At 45.7% G+C, this 9,550-nt stretch overlaps 1 pseudogene; it reads left to right on the plus strand.

The window, feature by feature from the left end:
* Positions 1 to 5,583: 5,583 nt before the first annotated feature.
* Positions 5,584 to 5,766, plus strand: LOC114693716 (annotated as a pseudogene).
* Positions 5,767 to 9,550: the final 3,784 nt, after the last annotated feature.

The raw sequence follows: 9,550 nt of genomic DNA on the forward strand, positions 1-9,550 counted from the left end.
CTAAGTAGTTAACGCCCAAAATGCAGGATACACAACAAAGAACTTCCCTTAAGCATTCAGAAGGGTGGATACCGGTAGGGAATCTGAATAGGGAGGACATCTGATCAAGGTCAAGCAAGCAAGGCTGCAGCCACTCCCAGTCGGGGGCCAGGGCCCATGGCGCCCACACTGGAATTGCAGACAGTTGTAAGCTGCCATGTGACTGCTGGGAATTGAACCCGGGTCCTCCAGAAGGGCAGCCAGTGCTCTCAACTGCTGAGCCATCTCTCCGGTCTCACAAGAGGGGTCCTTAAAGTTTCCCTTTGAATTCCCAGGAGGGATGAACAAACGTAAGCGGTGGGATTCCTCCATGGTTATCTCTTCCTGGACCTTCCTGGATCTGTGTAAGGGGAGGAGCGAGGAAGAGTCACCTTTTCCGATTTAAACCATAGAAAAAGATCATCATCAGAATGAGAACGTACTTTCTGTAAGACATAAAGTACAGGTGGTCCCTTGCCAATATCAAGGATGACACTAACATACTTAAGCTGGCCAGATCACGAATAAGCAAAGGGCCTTCAACCCCCGTCTTCCCTGGCTACTGGCACATGCTTGCCTAGGCACTTATAGTTTATCTTAGGTTTGTTATGCAACTGTGCCCACATGCAATGCTGAAGGAGGAAATCTCTAGAGCCAGCAAGATGGGAATTTGGGGTGTGGTTACATTATGTATCTGAAGTACCCACCAATGGTGAAGGGAGGGGAGAAACTTGTGACTAGAGCTATAAAAAGCACTCCATCAGGGCATTGGTTATTTGCTCTTTGTTTTGGACTGGTCTACAGAAATGAAGGATAAACTGTTGCTCTCCCTGATGGCAGTGGAGATTTGTTATTGAGGAGTCAGGGTGTCGCTAGTGGACATGAGTGAGGTAGGTCGTGCGCTGTCTCTGACTTAAACCATGGAGAGACATGGCAATCAGGAGACAATGGCTGCTGTGCAGAGCTGTGCTGACTTTTGGCCCCACCTGTCAGTCACTTTTGCATCTTTATGACCAACACATTGGATAGAAACAACTCATCAACTCAAGGGAGGGAAGGCCTATTCTGGCTCATGGTTTCGGAGGGTATCAGTTCACAGTGGCAGGGTTACTAAAGTTGGGGCTCACAGTCTGTACCCCAAGAAGTCACGTTCAGCCATTCATTCTTGAGAAGCCAATTAAAACAGCAGAATTAATAATAAAAGGCAGAACAAGGAGCTCTTATTCCATGTGGCCACAGTGGGAAGATGGACAGAGAGATCCGGGGACACCCTTTAAGTCCATCTTCAGGGTCATGTAGTGAGATTGAATTTGAAACAAAAATGCTCAGGATGTGCACATCTGAGCAGTCCTGGTCAAGGTGTAGGTCTGCCCACCACGGACACATCACTGTCTGGGCTTCTGGCCTCCATTCTATAGGAGGGTCTGAAAAGTTGTAAAATCTTTCCCCAGAGATAAGTTCCTCCTCTAGCTGGCAACTTTTCCTTTCCCAAACATGAGATTCCTGGAGAAATCATCCCTCCCTCCTTATTTCATTGTTTCAAGAGTCTGATGGTCAGATTGAGAGCATAGTGTCTCTTTAGAATGTCTTCATTTCTGCCAGGCAAGTCACAGCAGGGAGGCATGGTGGAGTGGGAGGCCGAAGTGTGTGGGGAGCCTGGGAACAGGGGCATGCAGAAGGCAGAGTATTATGCTGACTGTTTCTGAGGAGACGTGAACAAATATATCCACCCCAGATGGGGCACCAGGAACAGACCAAAGGGTGACTCCACTAAAGTTAAGCTTGGTGAACCGGTGAACTTATGGCCTTACTTCCAAGAGCATGGGGGAGGTGTTACTCACAGAGTGGGGCTGACCCCTAAACAGCTGCATTATTACTGCAAAGTCTGATTGTGGTGATGGGGTGGGACCTCATGGAAGCTGCACCATGGAGTACCAGTTCAGAGAACCTTCTTCCTGTTTAGCGTCCCCCAAGATCCCTTGTAGCCGGGAGAGGGAAAGAGTGAGTAAAGGCTGGAATCCCAGGTGAGGGTCCTGTGACCCTCCGCTTCCTCCTTCTTCCAGGGGGTATCAACAGCCTAGTTACCATTCCCATAGACCTAACTATCACTGTTGTTCTGTTTAACTAGTGACCTTGGCTACCAGGCCAGGAGGATCACTACTACAAAATAGAGGCAAGTTCAAAGCCAGCCTGAGCTACATGGCGAGACCTTACTTCAAAAGCAAACAAGCATTTTAAAAATAATACAAAGCAACAAAACCCAGGGTGTGTGTGTGGGGGGGGAGGACAGTTGTCACATCGCTGTGGGATCAGGACACAGAGAAAAGCTTGGCTGGCACTGGGGGCCAGATATCATCTTTTAGGAATCCTTCTTGAAAGACCTATTTTCACCTGTGACCCCCCTCCCCAATCCAGCCCCGTTTCCTAAAGGTTCCACAGTCTCCCCAAATAGCACCACCAACTGGGAGCAAGCAAGCATTAAAACACAGAACTGTGGAGAGCATTTCAGACTCAAATCGGAACGTGGGGGAGTCAGGAGATGCAAATCGGACTGGCCAGGTGCATCAGCAGGTGAAGGTTCTTGCTGCCAAGACCCACACGGTGGAAGGAAGGAGAGCTCTGACTCTTTGCTAATTGTCTCTGAGCTTCACATGGGTGTGTCCATGCTCTCACACGTGCAAAGTAAACAAACAAATAAATGTAATAGAACATTAAAGAAAAAAAAATAAATGCATTGTATTAGGGAGGCTTTAGTTTCAGACTAAGAGAGTAAGAGCATTTTAGTTCACCCAAGAGGCCATAAAGGAACCAAGGGTAGGGTAGGGTGGGCGGGAAGATAGATGAGAAAGTAGGGAAAAGGGCAAATTCAAAGTGTGTGTGTGTGTGTGTGTGTGTGTGTGTGTGTGTGTGTGGCAATGGGTGGGTGGACACGGAGTGCTAGGGTGAGGCTGAGGAGTGGCGATGAGCATGCGTGAGGTGATGACCCTCTGGGGATATCTTAGCTTGCTCACCTCTTTCCCCCTAACCCGATAATGTTTAGCTGAAGCCAGCTTGGCTTTGCACCACCCATCAGCACTGGTGTGGGAGGATATAATGGAACATAATGAATGCATCAGACAGCCTGATGCTGAACTATCTGAACTCCTACATTGTGCTAGAGTGGGCAGATTTCAAGGTGGTTTTTTTTTTTTTTTTTTTTTTTTTTTTTTTTTTTTTTTTTTTTTTTTTTTTGTCCTAAGAACAACCAGCTGTTCTCCCTCAGAGAAAACAGACAAGATGAGGGCTTAGAAGGGAGAGAGGAGGATTTATTGAATTTGATGAAGGATTTCCTGGCTCTGAAAACACAAAGAGAAATAGGATCTTTGCAGTGGGATGTCTAGAAGGAATTGGAAATCTGTAAGGCTAAACAAAAGCACCCTGAGTGCTGTGGCTTAAATACTCTCCTGTGCAGGCACAGGGTACATTAATTATGGTCACTCGTCACTATGACAAAATGTCTGGTGGGAACATCTTAAGGGGAGAAGGTCTGCTTTGGCTTACGGTTTTAGAGGGATTTCTGTCCGCCATGGTGGAGAAGCATGGTGTCCGAAGCAGCTTTCTCTACGGTGGTGGTGGCCCACGCCTTTAATCCCAGCACTCGGGAGGCAGAGCCAGGCGGATCTCTGTGAGTTTGAGGCCAGGCTTGGCTACCAAGTGAGCTCCAGGAAAGGCGCAAAGCTACGCAGAGAAACCCTGTCTCGAAAAACCAAAAAAAAAAAAAAAAAAAAAAAAAAAACCTAACAGCGTTGATGGTGGACGTCTGGAGGCCCTGCTGAAGTCATTCCCTGGTACAGACAAAGAAGTGAATGACCAGAAAAGACAGAAGACCAAGCCACATAGAAAGAGAAAAGTCACAGCTCTAAACTTTGGGGCATGGGAGGGGCCCTTAGGCTGGCAGTCCGCCAGAGGGATGCTGGCTTGGGCGTTTTATAGGTTCCCTGGGTCCTCCTCTTTTCTCTATTGGTCCTGTTTGGATACACTCCTTAGACTTTCTTCATACATCCAACCCCCTCGCTCTTTCTTAACAGGGTCTCGTATAACTCAGGTTGGCCTCAAACTCACCATGTAGCCAAAGACGACCTTAGGATGTCTGATCCTCCTGCTTCCCCTTCCCATGTATTGGGATTGCAGGGGTGTTGCTTCTGGTGAAACCTCTCGAAGCCTCTACGAGGACTCTCCTCCTTGTTGTCCAGCTCTGCACTCATTGAAGCAGGTTAGACCAGAACCTCATACTGGGGCCCACCCCTATCCCGCAGCAACCATTTTATCATTTGTCCTGTGGTACTGTCGGGGACCGATCCTCTCTAGCTCTGTGGCCTGTCAGCTCCAGTCAGGTTGGATGAATGAGGAGCACAGTGACTTGCCTAGTCTGGCTGGCCAGTGAGCCCCAGCCATTCTCCCATCGCGACCACCTCCACAGTGTTGGGATTGTGAGCCCGTGCCACCTCAGCCGGCTTTTAAGTAGGCACCATGGATCTGAATTCAGATCCTCAAGGTTGCGCAGAAAGTACTTTGCTTCCAGAATCATCTCCCCAGGCTCCCACATAACTTTTTTTTTTTTTTAAATAAATGATCTCAGATACTGTTGTAACTTACCTAGTGAGGGCCTAGTATATGATCCTGTAACCCCTTTCATCTCAGAGAAGCTGTGATTCTGGATAATGGGCAAAAATCTGTTGCCTGTTTTACATCCAAAAAACACCTTCAGTCGTTTATATGTTTCAATTGTTTTCTCGCGGTGCCACGGCCACAGTAAACAGACATGAGGAAAATTGTTCTCCTCTTCATTCTCCTCTGGATGAAAAGCTTCTAAGTGCCGGCCAGTGTGGAAAAATTCATCTGGGCTTTCGCCGTATTGTGCAACGAACAAAGAATAAATCTGGCTTTGTGGAAGATGAAATTTTCTTTTCTCAGGTGGCCCCTCGTGGTAGAGAGTACGGGAGGAAGGAAGGAACAGGGGAATGAGGCTGATCATCTATTTGCAGGGAAGGGCTGGAATCCCGCACACTGCCAAAGGAGAGGCATAGTGTGGGAGCCCAGCTCTGGATGAGTTCTGGCAGAGGCTGCTTGGAGGGCACATGGGTTCTTGAAGAATTAGGATGTGAGTGGCTAGGGAGAATGGCTCAATCAGCCAAGCACTTGCCTCGTATGTATGAGGGCCTCAGTTCAATCCCTAAGAACCCATGTTAATAAACAAAACCACCAACAACAAAAGCATGGCTGGAGATGTAGTTTAGAGGCAGAGGGATGGATTGCCTAGCATGCATTCCAAAAACAAACAAACAGACAGACAGACAGAAAAACAAAACACAAGGGGACAGTGAGATGGCTCAGCAGATAAAGATGCCCTTTGCCTGATCTGATGACCTGTGTCTACCCCAGGTTCTACACAGTGGAAGGAGAGAACCGACTCCCTGAAGTTATCCTCTGCCCTCCACATGCTCATGTGAGCACGTGCATGTGTGTGCACACATACAAAAGTATACACACAATGAATGAACTGGTGTAATAAAGGTAAGAAAATAAAAGACTATATTTCCAGGGATCATCTCTATAGTTCATTACTAGAAGTTTCTTTGACTGTGTAGAGTACCCGAGATCAAGAAGATGAGATGTAGTATTCTCTTAAAGAGAAAAAAAGAAAGTGAGCTATGCTAGCACACGCTTATAATTTCAGTGCTGTGGAGGTGAAGACAGGAGGCTATCTGGCGTCACTCACCAGCCTAGTCTACTTGGTGAGCTCCAGGCCAATGAGAGAACTTGTCTCACAAAATAAGGTGGATGGCATCTGAGAAGCTATAGGAAAGGTTGAATTCTAACTTCCACATGCAATTGCACACAACTGCCTGTTTACCTGGGTGCACACAAGCACACACACGTACATGAATGCGCACACACACACACACACACACACACACACACACACACACATGCATCCACACACTTGGTCAAGAATTAAGATATTTGAAGGTGTTTTGTCAATTGTCTTTCTGTTACTATGACAAAACATCTGAGTAAAGCAACTTCAAAAAGGAAAAGGTTCCTGCAGCTCACAGCTTTGGTCCGTGGTCACTTCATCTCTTTGCTGTGGGTGCATAGGAAGGTTGAACATCATGGCAGAATGGTTATGATAGAGTAAAGCTGTTCATGTCATGGCATCCAGTAGAACAAGAAGATCAAGATGTTGTTGATTGTTTTTTACTTTTTTGGGGGGCTCATTACCCAGCTCCCAAATAAATTACACACAAAGGCTTATTCTTAATTATAAATGCCTGGCCTTAGCTTGGCTTGTTTCTTGCCAGCTTTCCTTCACTTTAAATTATCACATCTACCATTTGCCTCTGGGCTTTTTCCTTTTCTTCTGTAAATCTTACTTTTACTCTTCCTCAGTGGCTGGCTGTGTAGCTGGGTAGCTGGCCCTTAGCATCCTCCTGTCCTTGTTCTCTTGCTCTTTCTTCTTTTCTTCCCAGATTTCTCCTTCTATTTATTCTGTCTGCCTGCCAGCCCTACCTATCCTTTCTCCTGCCTCACTATTGGCTGTTCAGCTCTTTAGTAGACCATCAGGTGTTTTAGAAAGGCGCAGTAACAGAGATTCACAGAGTTAAATGCAGCATAAAAGAATGCAGCACAGCTTTACATCATTAAACAAATGTTCCACAGTATAAACAAATGTAACACATCTTAAAATAATATTCTACAGAAAAGCATGAAGATTAATATGAAAGAAGTCAGTTATGGCCAATGAGATGGCTCAGTGGGTATACATGTTTGCTGCCAAGCCTGATGACCTGAGTTTGAATCCCAGGACTCACATGGTGGAAGAAGAAAAGCTGACTCCTGGAAGTTGTCCCGTGACCTCCCCATGCATACTTTGGCAAGAATGCAGGGGCACATACACACAGAGAGAAAAAATATTGTATTTTTTTTTAAAAGAAAGAATCTAGTTGGCATAAAGGTTTCAAACATCTTTCTACCAGGGTTTTCTTTTATAGTCCAGGACCACCTGCCAGAGGTGGCACTGAATACAGTGAGCTAGGCCTTCTCACAGCAATCATCTTTCAAGATAGTCTCTCACTGACATGGCTATAGGCCAAGATGATCTTGGAAATTCCTCAGTTGAGACCCCTTCAGATGACTCTAGTTTGGGTCAAGTTGATAACTGAAGCCCACTAGAGCTTGCTCAGAAACTTCTGGAAGATTTATTGCAACAGATCTTGCTGAATCTTATATTCAGAGTCAGGAGGACTGGGGGATTGAGATTTTGTGTTGACAACAAGTCCCCAGGTGACGTCCATATTGAGGTCCAGGGACCACACACACCGGAGACCACCTGAACTAACGTGTCAAATGTCTGCTATGTGCCAGACACTGAGGTTAGGACAAGGAAAACCATGGATATTCCTTTCCTTAGATTGTTTCCTTGGCCAATTATTCAAATGCTCATCTCTTGCCTCATCTTTAATATGAGAATCACTACCCTTACTTTACAGGGCCACTGTGACAATTAAGTGGCATTGAGTCACAGACCTTTGCCATTACGGAAGGACATGTCTTCAGACCTTTGCGAGTACTCAAGCCTGCAAACACCATTTAAACATGTCATTTTTATTCATAGCATTCAGTTATGCCTAAGTGAAAAGTCTAAGTGATCCCTTGCAGCCCCTAATGATTCTTTAAATATGGGATTGAAGCAAGTAAAATAAGTTCTTGCTGGAGCATTCATTGAGCGATTCGGAATTTCTTCCCCTGGGATTCTTACAGAGTATTTGGTTCTAGGCAATGATCAGATTTGTTATTTCATCCTTGAATTTATCTAACACATATTTTCACCTTCCGTTTTATCTCCATTGCTCATGTCTGCAGTTGACTTGAAAATGTGGTCTTCATTCTCCCCATCAAAACACAGATACTTTACACAAGTGTGCTGTGGAACAGTTGGCATTGAATAGAGACAGCAACAAGTTGAACATCAAAACATAGATGCTGGCCGTGGGGAGATGGCCCAGTGAATAAAGGGCTTGCTGAAAGTCCAGTATTCAGATCTGGGTTCAAGTCCCCGGCACACCCATTACATTTTTAAAACTGAAAAATGTAATGCACATCTGTAATCCTAGAGTGGGTATGGTGATTTGGGAGGTAGAGACAGGAGATTTCCCAGAAGCCCATGACTGGCTAGCCTGGTGTACACAGCCATGAACAACAAGACAACTTGCCTCTAACAAGGCAGTAGGAGACCGACACTTGAGGTTGTCCTCTGACTTCCACACACATGCCAAGGCACACATGCACCTGTATTAATGCACACAAACACATGCATGAACACACACACACACACACACACACACACCACACATACACACACATATACACACATCACAGACACACACACATACACACACACACACACACACACACACACACACACACACGGTAGAGATAGAGGGTCTAGGCAGTGAGCAATGTCTTTAACTCTCACATCTGTTAATATGCCAACCTCTTCCACAGGACACCCATGCCATATCTTCCGTGTTTCATTCCAGGTAAATCATATTCTTTGCCATCCCTTCAAGCTTCTCTTGGAGAAGGCTTGGCCATGCCCATAGGGCTGAGACATTGATCCTTGACATGGCTGTGCCCACGTCAAACAATATACATTCACTTGCTCCCTACAGAAAATCACAAACTTTTCCACAAACACAGCACTGCCAGTCTGACGATTCACTATGCATAAAATTGGTTTCCTGTGCAAAGTTACTAAAAAAACTGTATAAAATTACCCTCAGGCTACAGATGTAAGGTCTCTTTTTAATTTAGTGTGTGTGTATGCATGTGTTGTATGAGTGTGTGTGTGTGTGTGTGTGTGTGTGTGTGTGTGCACGAGTGTCATGGGTACATGTACACATGTAAACCAGAGGTCAACTTTGGGTACTATTCTTCAGGAGCATCCACCATCTTTTTTTTTTTTTTTTTTTTTTAAAAAGGTAGCCTGGAACTAACTGGTCTGGCTAAGTTTACAGCCCAGCCAGTCCCAGATATTTGCTTGCCTCTGCCTCCCTAGTGCTGGGATTACAAGTATGTCAGTTTTCTCAGAACTGGAACATTCTCTCCAGGAATGTAGGCAGAGGCTCAGGAGACTCCAGAATTGAGCAAACTTCCAAAGTCTGGGAAAGCTAAAACTTGCAAGATTCACCAGGGCCATCCCTAAGGTTTGAGAAGCCGTCAATAACTGAGAAGGAAGGAGAATCACCAACCGAGCTTGCTAGAGAGACTGTCCCACCTGTAAGTGACGCAGAAGATCCAGGTTGCAGCTTTTGTGAGTTGTAACCAGTGCTGGAGCAGGCCACGAGTCATCTTTACACCCATAAACAACCCCTCACTCCTATTTTGGCTAGTAACCTCAATAGTTCCTGGCTCACCAAATTGAATTTTGACCTAACTGTTACCCCAATCTGTCCTGGGTTCCCCATCTGGGATGAGTATACATGTGTGTGTT

Source organism: Peromyscus leucopus, chromosome 23 (genome assembly GCF_004664715.2).
Source record: "Peromyscus leucopus breed LL Stock chromosome 23, UCI_PerLeu_2.1, whole genome shotgun sequence".
NCBI classification, from domain to species: Eukaryota; Metazoa; Chordata; class Mammalia; order Rodentia; family Cricetidae; genus Peromyscus; species Peromyscus leucopus.